General features: G+C 47.7%; 1 long non-coding RNA gene and 1 pseudogene across 1 annotated transcript; both read left to right on the forward strand.

Annotated features, from left to right (window-relative positions):
* LOC144806073 (uncharacterized) overlaps positions 1 to 21,681 on the forward strand; it is a 107,675-nt pseudogene extending 85,994 nt beyond the window's left edge.
* On the forward strand, positions 3,998 to 17,632 carry LOC144806083 (uncharacterized). Its single transcript, XR_013605688.1, has 3 exons — positions 3,998 to 4,073; positions 16,794 to 16,865; positions 17,513 to 17,632. It is a non-coding gene; the product is annotated as an uncharacterized LOC144806083 (long non-coding RNA).
* Positions 21,682 to 22,957: the final 1,276 nt, after the last annotated feature.

A 22,957-nucleotide genomic window follows, 5' to 3' on the forward strand; every position in this document is an offset into this window, starting at 1 on the left:
TTCATCTCTAAGAGTTCCATCTTTGTAATCGGAGTGTAAACAAACACTCGTTCTAGTTCGCCACCCGTTCCTCTAACTGGGTGGACTTCTCGTAACGGATTCTGTCTCTCCATGTAAAATGGTTTACTTTCTGGGGGTGAGACATGAACAAAATGCGGGTTCAAAAACGTTCTATATTTGTGGCGCTGTTCTAGAATGACACTAATTAAATCGGTACCTAAACCTTTCCATCTATACTGGAGTAACTCGTTCAGGATATCATGTAACGGGCCTGGATCAGAGTGCTGACCCTCATACAATGTAATGAGGTGCTGAATCATATACATACCCGCCAGTCGTTGCTCGGCTGGGGCATTTTCAGAAACATTTGTGCCACTATTTCGTCTGGAAAAGTGGTAGAATCAGTAGTCCATCGGACTGCTGATCGGGCTGGTTCTTGTTCATGCATAGTACTTAACTCACTGTAACCGATTCGTGATTTCAGAATGTGATCGGTAGCTTGAAACACTTGTTCTAGAGAACCTTGTTCTGGTGCTGGATGATGGAAAGTAGACTTGTGTTCTAGGCGTAAATGGCGATCTGGAAATCTAGATTTTCCTACATACGCTATTCTGGCGGAATTCTCGTCGTCTACCTCTTCAGTATCAGAGTTACTTTCTTTCTCGCTTACTTGTGCTGCTTTACGCTGTTCGTGTAACTTTATTATTTCTTTACGGATTTTCTTGTACATACTCTCCATAGCACCGACGGTCTTGTGCTTACCCTCGGCTATATTATCACTCCACCTTGTCAGGATTTTCATTTCGGCCGGATCTTTAGACGGGTAATCTTGTTCTCTTATTAGACAGTTAATCAGAAACTTTAATATCATGAGCTGGATCTCGGCTTTCCTTTGAGACATGGCCTCGCTAATGCTTTCTGGATCATCCCCTGTACGGATGAAACGATATATTCTGTCTAGGTCTTCTTTCATATTCGGTAGGGTGACTAGATACTCGGCCACCTTTCTTACGCGAAATGAATATAAAACCATATTATCCTCGCCTGGGACTGGATCATAGCCGCATTCATTAAGGGCTTTTCTTATTTCTGCTACAGTCTGATGTCTGGGCGTACGCTGTGACGCTTGTGCATGTAATTCGGCTGACGTTAAACGCTTATGTGGCGGCGGGGTCTGAGGAGGACCTCCTCCTGCGGCCCCTAAACTAGAATCGTCGACTGATCCTCTTCGTACTAGTGTGGCAGGAAATTGAAATGCGGGCTGAACTGGTATGGCGGGCTGGACCGGGGGTACCGTAACAGGTACTGCAAGGGGTACCCCGGTGTCTGGAGGAACGGGAAGTGCCTGATTTACAGGGACTGGCGGAGCGCGAACAGGATTTGCATATTCTGGGACTGTGTCGTCCAAATAGGACGAAATGAAAATATCAGCTGCGGTCTGTTTGTGACGTAGCTTGGTCGGAACTAATGGTGGCGGAAAGTTACTGGATGCCTCCGGGGTCGCTTTTGGCAGGCCCTCGGCAAGAAGAGGATACATACCCTTAATAAGAGCATGCCTCTGTCTGTCTGACTGTTCGGTTTTAACTTGTTCACCAATCTCGATTAATTCCCTTTCTTGGGCTCGTTCTAAGGATTCTCTACTTAATTCTGACTTTCTGATTTCTTTTTCGGTTCTTTTATGAGATTCTTTGCGCCATAACTCGATGGCATCTTTCTGTGACTGTCTGGCTTTCTTTTTCCATAATGCTTCTTCCACTCTCATGATGCACTCGGCATCCCATGTGCCTGACACAGGCCATCTATACTTTTCCTCTAACTGTTTGGTATACTCGACCCATAAATCTAGATACAATATGGCGCTTATGCCATGCTTCTGATACATAAAATGACCTGGACTGTCCCTAGGCGGGACTGGAACTGCTGCTTCCAGCAGACCCTTTCTAGTTTTTAACTGACGTAACTTGGAAAACAAGGGCATGACTGAACTGTAATCTAGACACAATACAATACACAATGAACACGATACTTATTCCCCATTCATACCACGACATTAAAATACATGAAGAACATTTAAAATAACAGTTCGAACAGAAATACCACCTGGAATACGGAACACAGTATACATGAATTTTCTCGAGAACAGAACTGACTAGAACAGAAACTAGATGCACTGCTGAAACAGTACGAAACTTACCGGTCTCATCAAGAGACACGTCAGGACCCGTATCCACCGGAGTGGACACTTCGTTTGTGGGCTTGTGTACCACCAACCCACGGACCAGAGTCAATTAAATTGACCCTGTCTAGATACTACCCCAGTAACGGTACTCACCGGGCAGCAAGAACGGAAGGCCTCGGACTGGACTGGACTGCTACGACGACGGACGACGAACTTCGGACTTCAGTTACGGGTGGACCTCCGGATACCTCGGACCTTGGACTCTCGGCTTGGGCTCTGGTCGGGACTCGCCGCGTTCCTCCACCGTCTCGTCTGGATGCTGGACCGCCTCCTCCGTCTCCTCCGTGGGCCTGAGGGATACTTGAAGCAGAAATATCTGCCGGTGCGCAGAAGAGTTCCGTCACGACTGCAGAGGGTCAGGGGGTCGGCGTGGCTTCACCGACGCGTGGGGAAAGGGCAAGTCCCTGTTCGGGCGCCATTATGTGGTAAATAAATAAATAATACCCTATTTTTGAATGCATAAATGAATAACAGATAGCTCAATAAATAAGAGTCAAGATTCGAGGTAGTAGGAGTTTTGCAGGTTTAATACAGCATAAGGACAGGAACAGGACGACCTGCACGGGAATAGGATGGCAGCTGCCGGGGACAGGATCGGGACAAGGGAAGCATAGGAAGGAAGGATAACTTTTAATAACAGTACATGAGCATATATACATAACGCAAACACATAGCATTACATTGCAATAGGCGTAGCAGTGGGTGGAGCAGAAAGCGTGACGCGTAGCAGTCGCGAAAGATAAGGGTGAAAGTAGGTGTAACAGGGCGTATACATAGACATGTGATGCAAACGTAACAGAATATGTCATGAATGGGGCGGAACCCATGGAGGGGGCTACCTAAGGAGCCGGGACCTCTAACCTGATGGTGCGCGCAAACTGGCAATGACGTGTTACTAGGAGAAGCTGGGGGCTATGAACTCTGTGCTAGGAGCAGAGACTGAAGTCTGGAGAGTCAGGGCGACATGTACCTAAGCAGTATCTAGTATCTGATGTTTAGAGAACATGTTGATATAAACTAGAAGTCAGGAGGGGAAAGGCTAACAGACTCTAAGACTGGAGCATGCATTATTCTACATGTAGTGCGTGATGAAGAATATTAAATGACCACTAAATGCAGTATTTCTCTTACATGGAGACGTAAAAGCTAGACTATGACGGTAACTATTGATGCGATTCAGTAGCTTAGGAATGCAGAGAAGGAGGGCTGTACTGATAACTCGAATCATAACATACTCTTGGCAGACTCAGAGGCAGAGCCAAGCTGGGCCGGGCACTGCGATGCAGGAAATAAGTGAAGGGTCGAGGATACAGGTGGGGGCTGTATCGCTCCTCAGCGAGGCTTCAGGGGACAGGAGCTGAATCTGGTGTCCAGGCCCTTTTGAGGCCTAGAAACGGGGACTTTACAATGCATTAACGTGCACACTGAGAAACGTGGCAACGTAGCTTTACATAGGCCTGATATTCGTATTATTCACGAGAACTGGAAACTGGCATACTAGAGGTGGACACAACTATAATTGCGTCTTTAATCAAACATGGGGAATAACATATGCATATTAATCATGCACAGATAACATATGATGGAGGACGCGTAGGGACACTGAACATGGCAAAATTTACTTTTCCACACAGAGGAGGTGAGGCCTGTCCAGGAGTGCAGAGGAGAAGAGGCCTGTCCAGGGGTGCAGAGGAGGTGAGGCCTGTCCAGGGGAGCAGAGGAGGTGAGGCCTGTCCAGGAGTGCAGAGGAGAAGAGGCCTGTCCAGGGGTGCAGAGGAGGTGAGGCCTGTCCAGGGGTGCAGAGGAGGTGACGCCTGTCCAGGGGTCAGTGGAGGTGAGGCCTGTTCAGGGATGCAGAGGAGGTGAGGACTGTGTCCAGGGGTGCAGAGGGGGAGAGGCCTGTCAAGGGGTGCAGATGAGGTGAGGCCTGTCCATGGGTGCAGAGGAGGTGAGGCTTGTCCAGGTGGGCAGAGGAGGTGAGTCCTGTCCAGGGGTGCAGAGGAAGTGTGGCCTGTCTAGCGGTACAGAGGGGGGAGGCCTGTCCAGGGGTGCAAAGGAGGTGAGGCCTGTCAAGTGGTGCAGAGGAGGTGAGGCCTGTGCAGGGGTCAGAGGAGGTGAGGCCTGTCCAGGGGTGCAGAGGAGGTGAGGCCTGTCCAGGGGAGCAGAGGAGGTGAGGCCTGTCCAGGGGTGCAGAGGAGGTGAGGCCTGTCCAGGGGTGCAGAGTAGGTGAGGCCTGTCAAGGGGTGCAGAGGAGGTGAGGCCTGTCCAGGGGTGCAGAGGAGGTGAGGCCTGTCCAGAGGAGAGGCAGAGGAGGAGAGGCCTGTCCAGGAGTGCAGAGAAAAAGAGGCCTGTCCAGGGGTGCAGAGGAGGTGAGGCATGTCCAGGAGTGCAGAGGAGAAGAGGCCTGTCCAGGGGTGCAGAGGAGGTGAGGCCTGTCCAGGGGAGCAGAGGAGGTGAGGCCTGTCCAGGAGTGCAGAGGAGAAGAGGCCTGTCCAGGGGTGCAGAGGAGGTGAGGCCTGTCCAGGGGTGCAGAGGAGGTGACGCCTGTCCAGGCGTCAGTGGAGGTGAGGCCTGTTCTGGGATGCAGAGGAGGTGAGGACTGTGTCCAGGGGTGCAGAGGGGGAGAGGCCTGTCAAGGGGTGCAGATGAGGCCTGTCCATGGGTGCAGAGGAGGTGAGGCTTGTCCAGGTGGGCAGAGGAGGTGAGGCCTGTCCAGGGGTGCAGAGGAAGTGTGGCCTGTCTAGCGGTACAGAGGGGGAGAGGCCTGTCCAGGGGTGCAAAGGAGGTGAGGCCTGTGCAGGGGTCAGAGGAGGTGAAGCCTGTCCTGGGGTGCAGAGGAGGTGAGGCCTGTCCAGGGGAGCAGAGGAGGTGAGGCCTGTCCGGGGGAGCAGAGGAGGTGAGGCCTGTCCAGGGGAGCAGAGGAGGTGAGGCCTGTCCAGGGGTGCAGATGAGGTGAGGCCTGTCCTGTGTTTGGGTGGTTCATAGAAGGTGACCTATCCAGGAGGGATGCAGTGGAGATGAGACCTGTTCGTCCAGGCTGGGTGATCGAGAGCTGAGTTTAAGTTTATTAATTCTTGTCCCAAGAGATTTGTGAAATGAGTGTAAGTTGTTTGTAAACCGGACAATTGGAGAGCCACAGAGTGAAGCGCCTCAAAATATTTTATTATATATTACAAGAGATTAATGCAGATTTACAGACAATATTGCAAAGTCGAAGACCGGGTAAAGGAGGACGCATCATTTAGCGTTGCATCCAGAGGTTAGTGCACATATCCAGCAAAATGTGAGGGTCTGCAGACCAACATTCTGGATGTAACCAAAGTACTCTAGTGACAATTTTTTTACTAAGAAGAAGAAGATCAAAACTGGGAACCCAAACCAGGCCTGACAATTTTGACGGAGCAGATCCCTGCCTCTTTTGTAGCTGGGGGGTGATATAGCAACACCACAGCAAAACCAGCCCCCAGTGACCAATATGTTTCCCAGCACCTAACAATCGGTCCCCACTGTTCCAGCTTCCCGGGGAAACACCGGAAGCCCGTTACGGCCAGTGCCGCCCCGCTTAGGGTATAGGTTTTACTAACAGTGACAATTTAAATACCTCAAACACTAATAATGTGCAGACTAAGACATGATCTGTGCGATGTTTGCAGGAACCTGGGAAACTGGAACATGAATCAGATGGCACCGAATGGGATGTCTGAGTCAATGGTCCCAGCCCAACTGGCCTCTGTGCCGAGCATGCAGAATCAAAGGCAGGTATATTGGAACATGCCTTCAGTCCAGATAGTCCCACAGCCCAATGCAGATTAGAACGCCAAATTCTCAACAAATTCAGGATTTCAACAAAATCCTTTAGTGATTAATAAGGATTTTCCACAACTTGCATCTACACTAGGAGTTTCTACTGGACTGAATCAGACACAATGACGGTGCCTGAGACGGGAGAAGGATTGCGTGCTTGGTGCAGTCCTAGAGGTCACCCAGAGTGGCCCTTTTGTAGAAGAAGTAAATGGGAATCCAGCATCACTTTTAATCATTAAATGTGCTACACGTTCCATAGTCAGACTGACAGGAGCTCCCAACCCACCCCTCTTGGGAAAGGAGTCCAAGTTGTAGGCATTTCTAATAAACAACTAATAAGCTGTCAGCAAATGTTCCTGTACAAATTGGGTCAATGATGAATGGCCACAAACTTAAACTGTGATTAAGATCCAGTTATTATGTTAGGGAATAACCTTGTAAAATGACTTTTGGCTTTTTGGGAAAGAGTCACAATTAATTATTCATTTTGTTACTTGTGGTTTATTAAATTACATTTTATTGTGCCATGTTTTCATGAACATTAATTGATTGCTGTCATTTTTACCTCATCATGAACCATGTCAATAATGTGTTCTCTCTGTCTAAAAACTCAAGAACTTTTCCTTGATTTCCAACTAAGCAGATTCTATGTCAGTTTGCTATTTGATATTATAAAAAAACTTTTTCTTATTTCTTGGCACACATTTGTTGTTGTGGTCTGTCTATTGACTTTACAGTTAGAGTTAGTTCTGATTCTGGCTTTTGATATACTTTAGAGGTTCCCTTTATGTGATTCTCCTGCAAATATTATGATAATTATTTCTCTGACTGAGTAACCTTTTTTATTTATGCCTTCAGTAATTATTTGAAACCTTTAATATAGCTTTGAACCTTGTTGTAGCTCTAAAGGCAAGGGCCTTTACCAAGGGAGCGGTCCTTTAATGGGCAGTATTGCCTGCTATGGCTGACTATAAGGTCATTACACTGTTTGCCCCAATGTGAGAAGTTGGCCTGATAGGTGATGTTTCCAATTCTGGAACCACCTATTATCAGACCAAACAATCCCTTATGGTGTCTGGTTGTAAGTCAACCTTATTAGACAAGCTATCCTAGGGGTAGCATGGACTAAGCAGCCTAAAGGCTTAACTTAAGAGGTCGTGTTAAGCGAGCTGTTTTACCACATACAATCCTGTAGTACCAAATGAAAGGACACCACACAAGTATATATTATAAAAATATATGTATTTATTACTAAAAACAATCCCCAGTATTCTTTATGAATAAAGGGGCACAAGCGTTAAATCAAAAGCACTGTTTAAACATACAAAGTTGCACAATTATGGATGAGGGCAGGGGGCCACTCAAACCATATACTAAACAAGTGGTATAAGAGATGCCACTCGAGCAGTGGTTAGGCCTAGGTCCTAGGGAATCGCTGGGAGCAGTCAAGACAAGCAATGCTGAAGTCGGGAATGGCCCTCGGGATTCGGGAGATGTGCGGAAAGCGCACGCATGCACCAATGTTAACCAATGGTGCGTAAAAGTTGTAAAGTTAAAGTTTAAGGACACTTCCGCTGAACCTTGAGGAACAAAACTTAACACACAGACCCTAGAGATGTGCACCAGTGTGGGAACACCGGCGGAGCAAAGTTACCTCACCCACAGGAAGTGGGTGCACAGGGTCGAAGTGGCGTCGGGTTTTGACACGCAGGCTCTTGGTGCTTGAAGCTGAAAGGGCTGCAGGCGGGTTAAAGATGAAGTGTCCGGTGGAGTCCAAGGGTGGACTCAAGTCGAAGGGTACCTGAAAGCAGAGGGGACAGAGTCTGGGTCACTCAGCAGTGACCAGGGTGGAACCAGGACGGAACCAGGCAATGTCGGGCGCAATCAGGTGGTCGTCGAGGAGCTTCTCTCCGCTGTCACGTGGGCTCTGGGGCATCTGCGACGTCCAGGAGCAGGTCACGATCTGTCCCACGCAGGCTCTCACCGTCGGCGCTGTCGGCTTCAAGTTTGGAGCAAACAACACTTGGCAAGAGCAATCCACGCGGAACCGGGAGATTGCTTCTCACTCGAACCAGGAAGGTCAGAGTGGGGGCTCCTTTTCAGGGGAGCTGGTGTGGATCTGGAGCAACCAGATTCACGAGTCTTCTTCGTAGTTTCGTCGGCACAGGGACCACTAGCTGGCTGGCAAGTGACCGGGCCAACGCGTTGAGCCAAATGGAGCAGAAGGGCCCCAAGCAGCACTCGTCGACTGTGGAGGGCTGAACTTCGGCTCAAGAGTAGCTCAGGGTAGGGGCTTCTGAAACCCCGGTGCACAGCCTCGAGGGTCACTCGTGGGCTGCACGGTCAGCGTCTCATGGTCAATTCAAGATGGCGTGCCCCACGCTTCCGGTCGCCTCCACGGGTCTCAGCTCTGCAGGGACTGTGGATCGGGCTGTTGGAAGGCAGGCAAGCTTGATCTCGTCGATCTCAGTCGCTCGAGTTCCGGCGGGAACTGCAACTAAGTAGACGTCGAGGGCTGGATGGTGCCTGCTGCTGCAGGGTGGTCACTCCTTGACCACAAGGGAGATTCTTCGGGCTTCCACGTTGAGATGGAGGTCCAAGGGTCCAGAGTTTCGTTTCTAATGTTTCTTCCAGGAAATCTGATGTGCATTGGCACTGCTCCCACTCTTATTCGAATCTGGGGGGCGTGATTACCTGCTAGGTCCCCTCCTATGGGTGGGACCCAGGAAGTGGGTGGATACACCCCCTTCCTTTGATCCAGGCCGCCCTGGCACGAGGGCTGGAGTGCCCCAGAACCGGTTTGGCCGGATTATGCAAGGGGCAGCCTTGTGCGCCCCAAGCAGTGTCTGGTTTTTTTCAAACCTCCCTGCTACAATCCACTATCTCCTGTCTGGAGGGCGGTGACACCCTTCTGTGACAGGAAACCCTTTGTCCAGGACCCATTTGGCCGAGTTTCGGTCAGCTGCAGGGGTCCAGACATTTGTCTGTGGCAGAGGCATCCATTTTGTGGATCTAAGGTCTTTGGAGAAATTAACCGCATTTAGGTAAAGCAACATGTCCTACCCCTCTAGAGGGGTGGAATGCTATCCCCGTCGCCAGAACTGGCGAGGGGATAGTATTCCAAATCGTATGACACCTTACACGACATGTTTTGATAAAGCCAAACCAAAGTTGCTATTTAACCGCGAGGATTATAAGGCACTTAAGAGTATATGGTATGGCATTATCCTGAAACAGCTTAGGGAGTTGTTCCCGACAGCTGCAGACAGGCTCAGCTCATGCTAGAGCTCCATCTCACATAAAACCACGCACTCTGCCTCCAGGATTGATGAGGCCTTCTATAGGAGTGGCTCACAGGTTTACATGTGTCCAGATATAGGTTTAGATATAGGTATACTACATCTAAGCAAGGGGTGATTACACCACCTTACCCCAGCTGAGTGATCAGCCAGTTGTGTCAATTTAAGAACCAGCCAGGGGTGGCAAAAGATATGCTGCAGCCCCTGGTAGGCCTTGGTGGCCCCTATGCCCTGGGCACCTATAGTGCATTATACAGGGGCTGACAAGGAGTCCATTTCCAATTGTGGTATGTACCTAGGGTACATGGAATCCATTTTACAGAGAGAGCAGATGGCCTGGGGCCCTGATTAGCAGGGAACCAGGTCAACTAAGTAAATAAAACAGCTAAACACAGGCACTAATTCGGGGTAACCATAGTCAGGTAGCCACCTTCCTACATAACCCCCCCCAAACGAAAGGAGATAAGGCTATCCTTGGACAGGTAAGCCTATATTGCCTGAGTGGCCATATAAGGAAGTACCTGCACTAGCATGGGTACCCCCTGTCTCATGGTCCACTAAGCAGTCCCTCACCCTTGGGGTATTAGTGGGTCTCCACCATAGGGAATCACTACCTTGGGTGTGTTTATGCAAAGTTAAAGGCTGGTTTGGATATGGAGTATTGAAGTGAGGCTCTACTAATTTAGGGCTTAGCTTCCTCCAATTATCTTCCACCATGTGTGCCTTTCTTTCTTTAACTGAGTTGCACTGTGCTCTCAGGGTCAACCTCTGGCTACCTAAAGCTGGAGGCTGGGTCCCTCTGTTTGGCTTGCTGGAGGGACAGTTCAGGTTTGGGCCCTTTGGGTCCCAGGTTTGGCTGTGCCCAACAGAATCCATCTGTGGGAGGTCCCTAACTGTTTTTAAGGGGGCTCCCTCAGGAGTTTTTAAAGTTTTCACCTCACTAGGGCTACTAGTTTTGGTGCCCCTAATCTGTTGATGGGGGTGCTTTATTTGACAGGGGGCCCTCTGGGTCTCACTGTCCTTCTTGTCCTCTGCAGCCCTAGGCTGGCTAAGGCAAGGTAGAGAGGGGCAGGTTACCTGCTCCAGACTGGGTCCCACCTGAGAAGGGTCCACTGACATCAGAGGTTCTGTCAGGCTAGGCCCAACCACCTCTGGGGCAGCTCCTTCATCAGGGGTAAGATCAATTCCCTGAGGAGGCTGATCCTGTCCTAAAGTCTGGTGAGGGGGAGATTTCTCTTCCTCCTCCATGCTCTCAGTTTGTGTGGAGTTATCCATCATTTCAGGCTTCACAACACACATATCAGTTTGAGTTTGGGCTGTGGCCATCACAGCCCCACCAACCTTTTCAGGAGGAGACTCAGTTTGGGTTTCTGCTGTTATCATAACAGCTTTGCTATTCTGTTCAGGAAGAGCTTTTGCTAGAGATGGGGCAGAGAGTTACTCAGCCCTACCAACCTTTTCAGGAAGGACATCTTGGATTGGGGCAGTAGCCATTACAGCCCCACTAACCTTTCCATTGGAATTTACCATTCTAGAATGGATTTCCTGTTCAACCTCAGCCCAGGCTGAGATTTCCAAATCGTTACCAAGTAGGCAGTCTACAGGCAAGTTTGATGACACTGCCACTCTCTTTGGGCCAATGACACCTCCCCAGCTGAGACTTACTACTGCCATGGGATGATTTGTTTTGATGCCATCAATGTTTGTTACCTGGTATGTGGCACCAGGTAAAAGTTGCTTAGAGGGGACTATACAGTCAGCCACCATGGTGATGCTAGCCCCTGTGTCTCTAAAAGCTTCAACTTTCAAACCATTGATGATGGGTTCTTGTCTATATTTGCTCAAAGTATTTGGGCAATCAGAGAAGTTGGCAAACCCCCTGCCAGTCTCATAAACAAGATCATTTGGGGATGGGGACCTGGATAGGCCAGGGTCCTCCTGGGCTCCAAAAGTAAACCCACCCAGATTCCTGGGTGTGCTCCCACTTCCTGGGGGATTACTGCTGACAGTAACAGGAGGTGTTGGAGCTGGCTTTGGAGGTATGTTTTCTTTATTGTTATTCTTGGGACAACAGTTGTCTGTTTTGTAATGCCCAACCTGTTTACAGGCATAACAATAAGGCTTTTTCTCAGTTGAAGAAGTGTCTTGGGACCCACCCCCATCCTTGGAGTTTTGGGGCCCTGGGGAAGTCTTTTCTTTATTTTTATCCCCACCCTTATCTTGAGGCTTGGTAGACTCCTTCTTCTGGTTACTGTCCTGATTCTTAGGCCTAATCCTGGTTCTGACCCATTTGTCTGCCTTCTTTCCCAATTCTTGGGGAGAGGTCAGATCAGAGTCCACCAGGTGCTGGTGTAAGAGCTGGTTCTGACAATTACTTAGGATCTGCTCCCTCATAATCAAATTATACAATCCTGTAAAGTCATGTACTTTGCTGCCATGTAGCCAACCCTCCAGAGCCTTAGTTGCACAATCAACAAAATCAGTCCAGTCCTGAGTCTGTGTCTTCTGGGTGTCTCTGAACCTCAACCTGTACTGTTCAGTGGTTAAGCCAAACCCATCTATCAGAACACTCTTCAGGACTTTGTAATTGTTTGCATCCTCATGTCTAACAGTGAGGAGCTTATCTCTCCCTTTCTCTGAAAAGGAGTACCATAAGATTGCTGCCCACTGTTCCTCAGGAACCTGCTGTACCATGCAGGCTCTCTCAAGAGCAGTTATCCATTTGTGGATGTCATCCCCTTCCTTGTAGGGGGGCACAATCTTTGTCAGGTTTCTACTATCATAGGACCTGGGTTTCTCTTTAGGAATATTGCTGCCACCAGTGGCATCTAAGCCACACAATTTTTGCTCTCTTGCCAAGGCAAGTCTAGCTTGAGCCAAGGCTACCTCCTCCCTCTCTATCTGGAGTTTGACAGCCCTCATTCTGGCCCTATGCTCTAGCTTTTGAGAAGCAGTCATGCCTCTCTGTGATTCCCTTGAGGCACTAGAAATATGAGAGTCCCCTGAGGGAGATCTCACTCTTCTGTTGCCTGGGAGAATGTTATAGGTCCTGGGGAGGTGCTGGCCCTCTCCATTCCCTAGTAGGTCTAAGTTGGCCTGGTTAAGCCTGGCAACTTGGACCTGGCTACCCCTCTGATCCTGGTCTTCTGTGTCCTCAACATCTGAGTCCTCATCTCCCTCTTCTCCTTCTTCATCTTCCTCCTGAGGGGGATCAGTTACAGGGGGGTTCCCTCCATTTCCTGTCTCTAGGGAAGCTTACTTTGCCCTTTCTAAGTCATCCTGCTCTAGGATGCTTACCAGGATTTGGCAGGTGGGGCTTCTGCCCCTTTTTAACCCTCTTGATTTGCACAAGGCAACCAAGTCCTTTCGGGTTAGTTTGTCATAGCTGAAAGTTGCCTGGGTAAGGTCAACTGTCACAGGAGTAGACCCTGAGACTTTTCCTGTGTCAGACATGACTGCTAGTGAGGTGTAAGTGGTGCACTTACCTACACTAAGTGTTTTCCTACTGTACCTTGCTAGTGAGTTGTAGTCAGGGTGTGCTACTCCCTTTAATCTACAACTACTAAGTTCAGTAGAACTTAATATGCTAAGCTTTTGATTTATATGTACCTAGAGGTACTTGATGTGATCTTTCAATTTGATACAAAGATTGCAATGGTAAAACAACAGCAAGCTCAAATCCGCACCGCTGCTCACCAATGTGAGAAGTTAGCCTGATAGGTGATGTTTCCAATTCTGGAACCACCTATTATCAGACCAAACAATCCCTTATGGTGTCTGGTTGTAAGTCATCCTTATTAGACAAGCTATCCTAGGGGTAGCATGGACTAAGCAGCCTAAAGGCTTAACTTAAGAGGTCGTGTTAAGCGAGCTGTTTTACCACATACAATCCTGTAGTACCAAATGAAAGGACACCACACAAGTATATATTATAAAAATATATGTATTTATTACTAAAAACAATCCCCAGTATTCTTTATGAATAAAGGGGCACAAGCGTTAAATCAAAAGCACTGTTTAAACATACAAAGTTGCACAATTATGGATGAGGGCAGGGGGCCACTCAAACCATATACTAAACAAGTGGTATAAGAGATGCCACTCGAGCAGTGGTTAGGCCTAGGGCCTAGGGAATCGCTGGGAGCAGTCAAGACAAGCAATGCTGAAGTCGGGAATGGCCCTCGGGATTCGGGAGATGTGCGGAAAGCGCACGCATGCACCAATGTTAACCAATGGTGCGTAAAAGTTGTAAAGTTAAAGTTTAAGGACACTTCCGCTGAACCTTGAGGAACAAAACTTAACACACAGACCCTAGAGATGTGCACCAGTGTGGGAACACCGGCGGAGCAAAGTTACCTCACCCACAGGAAGTGGGTGCACAGGGTCGAAGTGGCGTCGGGTTTTGACACGCAGGCTCTTGGTGCTTGAAGCTGAAAGGGCTGCAGGCGGGTTAAAGATGAAGTGTCCGGTGGAGTCCAAGGGTGGACTCAAGTTGAAGGGTACCTGAAAGCAGAGGGGACAGAGTCTGGGTCACTCAGCAGTGACCAGGGTGGAACCAGGACGGAACCAGGCAATGTCGGGCGCAATCAGGTGGTCATCGAGGAGCTTCTCTCCGCTGTCACGTGGGCTCTGGGGCATCTGTGACGTCCAGGAGCAGGTCACGATCTGTCCCACGCAGGCTCTCACCGTCGGCGCTGTCGGCTTCAAGTTTGGAGCAAACAACACTTGGCAAGAGCAATCCACGCGGAACCGGGAGATTGCTTCTCACTCGAACCAGGAAGGTCAGAGTGGGGGCTCCTTTTCAGGGGAGCTGGTGTGGACCTGGAGCAACCAGATTCACGAGTCTTCTTTGTAGTTTCATCAGCACAGGGACCACTAGTCGGCTGGCAAGTGACCGGGCCAACGCGTTGAGCCAAATGGAGCAGAAGGGCCCCACGCAGCACTCGTCGAGTGTGGAGGGCTGAACTTCGGCTCAAGAGTAGCTCGGGGGGGGGGCTTCTCAAACCCCGGTGCACAGCTTCGAGGGTCACTCGTGGGCTGCACGGTCAGCGTCTCGTGGTTAATTCAAGATGGCGTGCCCCACGCTTCCGGTCGCCTCCACGGGTCTCAGCTCTGCAGGGACTGTGGATCGGGCTGTTGGAAGGCAGGCAAGCTTGATCTCGTCGATCTCAGTCGCTCGAGTTCCGGCGGGAACTGCAACTAAGTAGACGTCGAGGGCTGGATGGTGCCTGCTGCTGCAGGGTGGTCACTCCTTGACCACAAGGGAGATTCTTCGGGCTTCCACGTTGAGATGGAGGTCCAAGGGTCCAGAGTTTCGTTTCTAATGTTTCTTCCAGGAAATCTGATGTGCATTGGCACTGCTCCCACTCTTATTCGAATCTGGGGGGCGTGATTACCTGCTAGGTCCCCCCCTATGGGTGGGACCCAGGAAGTGGGTGGATACACCCCCTTCCTTTGATCCAGGCCGCCCTGGCACGAGGGCTGGAGTGCCCCAGAACCGGTTTGGCCGGATTATGCAAGGGGCAGCCTTGTGCGCCCCAAGCAGTGTCTGGTTTCTTTCAAACCTCCCTGCTACAATCCACTATCTCCTGTCTGGAGGGCGGTGACACCCTCCTGTGACAGGAAACCCTTTGTCCAGGACCCATTTGGCCGAGTTTCGGTCAGCTGCAGGGGTCCAGACATTTGTCTGTGGCAGAGGCATCCATTTTGTGGATCTAAGGTCTTTGGAGAAATTAACCGCATTTAGGTAAAGCAACATGTCCTACCCCTCTAGAGGGGTGGAATGCTATCCCCGTCGCCAGAACTGGCGAGGGGATAGTATTCCAAATCGTATGACACCTTACACGACATGTTTTGATAAAGCCAAACCAAAGTTGCTATTTAACCGCGAGGATTATAAGGCACTTAAGAGTATATGGTATGGCATTATCCTGAAACAGCTTAGGGAGTTGTTCCCGACAGCTGCAGACAGGCTCAGCTCATGCTAGAGCTCCATCTCACATAAAACCACGCACTCTGCCTCCAGGATTGATGAGGCCTTCTATAGGAGTGGCTCACAGGTTTAGAGGTGTCCAGATATAGGTTTAGATATAGGTATACTACATCTAAGCAAGGGGTGATTACACCACCTTACCCCAGCTGAGTGATCAGCCAGTTGTGTCAATTTAAGAACCAGCCAGGGGTGGCAAAAGATATGCTGCAGCCCCTGGTAGGCCTTGGTGGCCCCTATGCCCTGGGCACCTATAGTGCATTATACAGGGGCTGACAAGGAGTCCATTTCCAATTGTGGTATGTACCTAGGGTACATGGAATCCATTTTACAGAGAGAGCAGATGGCCTGGGGCCCTGATTAGCAGGGAACCAGGTCAACTAAGTAAAAAAAAACAGCTAAACACAGGCAAAAATTCGGGGTAACCATAGTCAGGTAGCCACCTTCCTACACCCAATGAGGCAGAATGTGTTAATTAATAAAACAAAAGTGTCCCAGAGACCGAGGGGATTGAAACACCTCTGATACCCACAGTGGTTAATTGTTGAACATTCACAGCAATAGCTGTGAAAGGAGGCTGAAGTCGGCCGCTGGTTCTCCCTGGGCTCGGCTAAACTGCTTTTCATCATTCAGGTGAGTCGGGAGATGTAGGAGATGAGCAGGACCCCCCCTCCTTCCGAGATGCAAGTGGCACTGCGTGCTATGGGAGGAGGAAGGGGGGTCTCCTCTGTGCCCTGCTTCAGGCTCTATCCTTTGCTTTCTCCTGCCCAATCCATGTATTTTGGAGAGGCAGAGGCTGTGTATTAGGACATTGTAATGTTGTGAGCAGCAGGCCTATATCAGGTTGTATAGGCTGCTTCTCTCCGTTGTCTTCAATGGAGGTCTCAACATTTCAATGTTCCAAGCTTTGTCTCGTGAAGGATTTATTTATGCTGACCCTCCACATCATCCCTTCAGATAAGTTATTGATAAAAAGCACCAACACATTGATGCTGTGTTGCTTCCATTGCTCAGCGTTCGAACAATGCATCAGCTTGAACTTGAATTGCAGTTGCTCCAAGAGCATGGTTTGTATAAATCTAAGAGTCTGGTTGACTGATTTATTAACGGGGCAGAATTATGTATGAGGACATTAACATACCTGTGCAAACCAGATTGTTTTGATTTGCAAGTTTCATGGTCTGTAAATGGAAAGATGGGGGTTATGAATAAGTGGACTGGATTGTTAGGGTTTGTTCTCTGAGACTGTGGGTGCACTCCATATTCACAGAGACCTTTTCCAGCAAGGGATCATGGTTCTTGGTGATACAAAGAAGTATTTATTCATACCCATATTTGCTTCACAATGGCCTCCAGAGAACAAGAGATTCTTTTGTTTTGTAATTTCAGGACGGTTATTTGTAAAATGTGATGAAGTGTGATAGTCGTCTGACGCAAAACTATTTCTTTACTTCCTTTCAAGGTATTCTGGGATGACCCGGCAGTGCAGCGTGGCTGCGACCCTCGGAGGAACAAAATATAACATAACTGTCAGGTAAGGATTCCTATAACTCTAAGTTTCCTTTTCCCCTCTTTCTCTATTCCCTTTCTTGATCTCTGTTTTTTTGTCTCTTCACTTCAACATTTGACTCCCACTGTGCACTATTCTTGTTGTTATCAAACTTCTGATAATAATATAATGGAGCCACATTCCTCCTGGAACATGTTGGGGGGTGTAGTGCAGGTCCAGTTCCTTTTTAGTCAGTTTTTCCCAGCAGTACTTTAACTATGCTCACATTTGTCTCCTCCTCTACACCATGTGATACTATCCTCCCTCTGTCCGTTCTTTCAGCATCTTTCATCTCTGGATCTGACTTCCATCTCTTTACGTCCCGCTAAACTATCCTTTTCTGTCTTATCTACTACAAGCAAAAGACACAGTATATGTGTGTGGACACACATGCACACAAGGCTGGCTTTAGGGTGGTGCAACCGGTGGAGCCGCACCTGGTGCTGACCTTGTTGGCACTGTGTTTAGAAGTAACTTATGGGTTCACACGCATCTGCTGCACAGTTCCCTGTGCTGGAACATGTGGTGAGAGTGGAAGATAGCCTTTTTTCTCTTTCTTCTGTTTTGTGTTTTTCTTTTCTAGACCCTTTTTCGTTTCCTTTACTGTTGTGCTGTTTTTTTCTCTTTTTCAGGTGTTGCAGTGCCTGGGTCCTGTCGGAGGAGTGTGATGAGTTCTGGGCCACCAAGTAAGTCCTTTTCATCTGCACAATTTGAAATAGTGAATTCCACTGAGCTAAAGGGACACAGCGTCAGTCTACAGTGGCATTTAAAGCAGTGATTACAGCAAAGGCGAATTCGTTCGTTCAATAAAATGTCCCTTCCTAGATCACTAGTAAATTGATAGTGTTGGCTGCTTCTGAGAAAATGTGTCACAATATATGTGCAACTTGTGTTTCTTTCTGAAATATTAATTACGTTTTCTCTCACATCCATGAGCTCCAGTAAACCGAAGCTCCCGATCTACACAGTGTCCCAGAGCTGTTTCACCACTATCAAAAATGCAACTCAACTGATTTCCTATCTTGTTTTTGTCAATACTTTCTTTGTGCAAAGTATAAGGTCCCAAATATTTTTTCTTAGTTTTCATTTACAATCTCTGACTTCATTTCTACAGGTAATAGAAGCATGAACAGAAAAAAGAAGGTTTACATTTAGAGAAACACAACAAAAAGGATTATTTCAAGGAAAGTTAAAACATTCTTGAGCACTAGAGAAGAAACACATTCTATGTGCCAGGAATGGTGAGGATGTTGGAGCGGAAGAAACTGGTGAATGTGAAAGTTGTCAAATCCCTAAAGTAAAAGGATCATCAATGTTTACCAAGTGTCAGTAACTGAGATTAAGGAGAACATTGACCGCAATTGCTCGACAAGCAGTGCACTTGAGAAAACTCAGTTCTGTAAATTCTGTTTGATGGTTTATGAGAAATGCTTTGGAGACGCAAACCCTCCCCAACAGATCAGTATCCGTAGACGTGTTGTGATGTGACAGAACCGTCATAAAAGACTAATATCCTCGGTTTACAAGCCCAAGCTTTTGTCTCTGTCTCCTGAAGATGAGAGGAGAGAAAAGGTTGTTTAAAAGAAAGTCATTGTAAATACGCTTTCTCAGATGTCGTTACAGCAAAGATGCTGGATTATCATTTCCAATACAGGAAGATTTTCCCCCACCAACTCTGTCTCTTGGGTCGATCCGAGTAGTTTTAAAGGGTCCTGTAACTTCCAAAGTCGATCATGTACCTGTCTTAGCCACTGAGCAAAAAAGCATATACTGGCACAACAAGTATAAAAGGGGCCAGTGTTACGCTATTGATAATTCATAAACCACCCTGGCATGCCCTAATCATCTGTCATTACTTGTATGAACAAACATACCTAACAGGAAAACACTAAACCCCAAGGACCTTATCAGTGCTTTTAAAACTCTTAATTCAAATGTGATAAACTAGAATCACTAAATGAGACTAATTAAACTTGAGAGGAAAAGGAATCCATGAGAGGCCTCCTAATCAATACAAGGGTCTCCTCAGTGAAAGTGTATAAGACAAGTTAGATCGGTGCCTTTAAAGGTAGGAAAATGATCTCCAGGTAAAAACTATCATTAGTTAAATACAAATGTGAAGAAGAGCATCTGAAATGTATTTTAGAATGTAATGCTGAGTTGTAACATAAACAAGTACACAATCAGAAATCAGATTCAGTCTTAAAATGACATGTATCTAGGAACAAACCCAACTTGGAGAAACAAACAACTTGAATAAGAGCAATGACTGTCGGAACAGCTTTAGTTATCAATCCCACCTCACTAAACATGAGAAAACTAGCGCTGGACAAAAACCCCATCAGTGTCCCGAATGCCAGAAACACCTCAATCACAAATCCAATCTCACTTTACATGAAAGAACCCACACTGGGCAAAAACCTTACCAGTGCTCTGAGTGCCGGAAAGGATTCAGTCACAGATCCAGTTTAATTGAACACGAGAGAACTCACACTGGACAAAAACCTTATCAGTGCTCTGAGTGCCGGAAAAGCTTCAGTCAGAAATCCACCCTTACTGTGCATGAAAGAACCCACACTGGACAGTAACCGTATCAGTGTTCTGAATGCCACAAAGGTTTCTATCACAAATGGGGTTTAACTCAACATGAGAGAATCCATACTGGGCTCAAACCCTATCAGTGCTCTGAATGCCAGAAAACCTTCAGTCAGAAAATAACTCTCACTTACCATGAGAGAACTCACACTGGGCAAAAACCTTATCAGTGCTCTGAATTCTGTAAAAGCTTCAGTCATAAATCCAGCCTTACTGTACATGAAAGGACCCACACTGGACAAAAACCTTATCAGTGCTCTGAGTGCCGGAAAGGATTCAGTCACAGATCCAGTTTAATTGAACACGAGAGAACTCACACTGGACAAAAACCTTATCAGTGCTCTGAGTGCCGGAAAAGCTTCAGTCAGAAATCCACCCTTACTGTGCATGAAAGAACCCACACTGGACAGAAACCGTATCAGTGTTCTGAATGCCACAAAGGTTTCTATCACAAATGCGGTTTAACTCAACATGAGAGAATCCATACTGGGCTCAACCCCTATCAGTGCTCTGAATGCCAGAAAAGCTTCAGTCGGAAAATAACTCTCACTTACCATGAGAGAACTCACACTGGGCAAAAACCTTATCAGTGCTCTGAATGCTGTAAAAGCTTCAGTCATAAATCCAGCCTTACTGTACATGAAAGGACCCACACTGGACAAAAACCTTACCAGTGCTCTGAATGCAGGGAAAGCTTCAGTCATAAATCTGGTCTCACTCGTCATGAAAGAACTCACACTGGACTAAAACCGTATCAGTGCTCTGAATGCCAGAAAAGGTTCAGTCAGAAATCCAACCTTACTGAGCATGAAAGAACCCACACTGGGCATAAACGGTATCAGTGCTTTGAATGCCAGAAAAGCTTTAGTCGGAAAATAACTCTCACTCACCATGAGAGTACTCACACTGGACAAAAACCTTATCAGTGCTCTGAATGCTGTAAAAGTTTCAGTAATAAATCCAGCCTTACTGTAAATGAAAGGACCCACACTGGACAAAAACCTTACCAGTGCTCTGAGTGCCGGAAAGGATTCAGTCAGAGATCCAGTTTAATTGAACATGAGAGAACTCACACTGGACAAAAACCTTACCAGTGCTCTGAGTGCCGGAAAAGCTTCAGTCAGAAATCCAACCTTACTGTGCATGAAAGAACCCACACTGGGCAGAAACCGTATCAGTGTTCTGAATGCCAAAAAGGTTTCTATCACAAATCCGGTTTAACTCAACATGAGAGAATCCATACTGGGCTCAAACTCCTATCAGTGCTCTGAATGCCAGAAAAGCTTCAGTCGGAAAATAACTCTCACTTACTATGAGAGAACTCACACTGGGCAAAAACCTTATCAGTGCTCTGAATGCTGTAAAAGCTTCAGTCAGAAATCCAACTTTACTGTGCATGAACGAAACCACACTGGGCATAAACGGTATCAGTGTTCTGAATGCCACAAAAGCTTCAGATTGAAAACAACTCTCACTAGACATGAGAGAACTCACACTGGGGATAAACCTTATTAGCTCTTTGAATGCTGGAAAAGTTTCAGTCGGAAATCTGGTCTCACTCAACCTGCGAGAACTTACCTAGAAAAAACCTCATCATTGTTCTAAATGCCAGGGAAGAGTCTGCTGGAGATTCAGTTTCATTCAACAAGAGAGAACCCACAATGCTAAAAAAGGAAATGACTCGTGCTCTCAATGTGACAAAAACTTTAGTTGTAAATGTAACCTTTCTACATAAGAGAGACAATGTGGGAAAATAAAAGGTGCTCACTGTAAACCCGGAGGAGGAGCACCAGACCCTGTCGCTTTATGAGTGGTCCATTCTAGATATCTGGAATGCTCATTTTTAGCCGGATGGGTGGTTTATTAATGCCTAATGCAATGGTTATTCCGGCCTAATGAAATGTTGGCTTTTCCTGACGTGATGTTTGTTCTCTTGCCTAATGAGATGTTCACCCTGCTTAAGGAAATGTTTCACCTTCAATGACATGTTTTACTCCTGCTCAGGGAAGTGTTTTCTACTCCTGCCAATTGCCGCATTTCCTGAATGCCTACAGTTACCTGATGCAATAGATATTACAGAGTAATGAAATGTGTAATCCTTTAATGAAATGGTTATGGTGATATGGTACAGTGAATATTGAATTGCTCCCCTCACCCCCCTCTGATGAAATGCTTTGTCGAGACATTGATGCTTTGATTATTGATTACCCTGAACCTTGAACTTAGATAAAACTTATTGATTTTTACTCAAACCTCACTGGTGTGGTGTCAGTTCTTGTGTGCGTTTCCTGTCTCAGTGGATGTGTGTGCTGTATGGTCACTTTACAGCTAAGCTTTCGGGTGCCTACCTGCTCGTGCTAGGCTATCCCCCGTGGAACTGGTGACCCTAGTTCCTACATTTGGTGGCGAGGGGTGGGATCAGGACCTGTGGCTATACTGCACCCTCCAGTGAGACAGAGTCTTCCGCAATTAGACTAGACACCTATTGCGTATGCAGGCCTAATCAATTGACCCCCACTGTCTAACCTGAGTGTGTAGAGTCCTGTTTTGACCCAATACTGTTACCTACGTCCCAGTGATTTTCCCTTTGTGTATCTGGGTCCCACCTGTGAAAATGGAGTTCCAGCTAGCCGACCTAGAAGAGTATACAGTGGTGCAGCTAAGGGAATTTTGTCAGGGGATGGGGGTGCCTGTTGGGCGGAGAGCCGCAAAGGAGGAGTTCTGTACAGCCTTGAGGGCATGGGTAAGGACCCACCCAGAGGGGAGAGGGGATGGGGAACAGGAGGGGCAGGTCACACAAGGGGAGGCGGTGCTCCAGGAGAACTAGACCTACTAAACATAGATGTGACTGAAAATGTGTTGCCAGGAAGATGTTCCAGGGCAGGCAGTAGTGGGTCTTGAAGGAGTACGTCGTCACAGGAATATGAGGAAAGGAGGGAGGAGAGACAATTGAAATGGGAGTTTGCTAAGCTAAAACACGAGAGGGAGAAAGAAAGGGAAGAGAAAAAGTACGCAATGGAAGAAAAGAAGCTGGCGCACGAGCTTCAGCTTAAGGAGTTGGAGCTGCGAGCCTTGCAATTAAGCGCGCCAGGAAGTCCCAATGGTGGCAGCGTACCAGGGGCTCAACATGAGCCTAAGTTTTGGTTACCCAAAGAGGTGGTAGCGAGTTACACTCAGGGGGATGACATCGCCAAGTGGTTGGAGGCGTATGAGGTGGCCTTGACAGCCCATGGGGTACCTGAGAGCTACTGGGGAGGTGGCCTGTACAGATACATACCCCCCAATGTCAGGGACACCCTCCTGTACCTAGAGAAGGCAGACGAGTTCAGGTATCCCCCCATGAAGGAGGCGCTACTTAAAAAGTTTGGCCTCAACCCCGAAAGGTATCGCCAGAAGTTCCGTGGCAGCCATAAGCTGTCCACACAGAATTGGGTAGACCTTTTTTATGCCCGTAAGGCTATGGATGGTTGGGTGCGTGGCAG

This window comes from Lissotriton helveticus, assembly GCF_964261635.1.
Source record: "Lissotriton helveticus chromosome 1_1 unlocalized genomic scaffold, aLisHel1.1 SUPER_1_unloc_43, whole genome shotgun sequence".
NCBI lineage: Eukaryota > Metazoa > Chordata > Amphibia > Caudata > Salamandridae > Lissotriton > Lissotriton helveticus.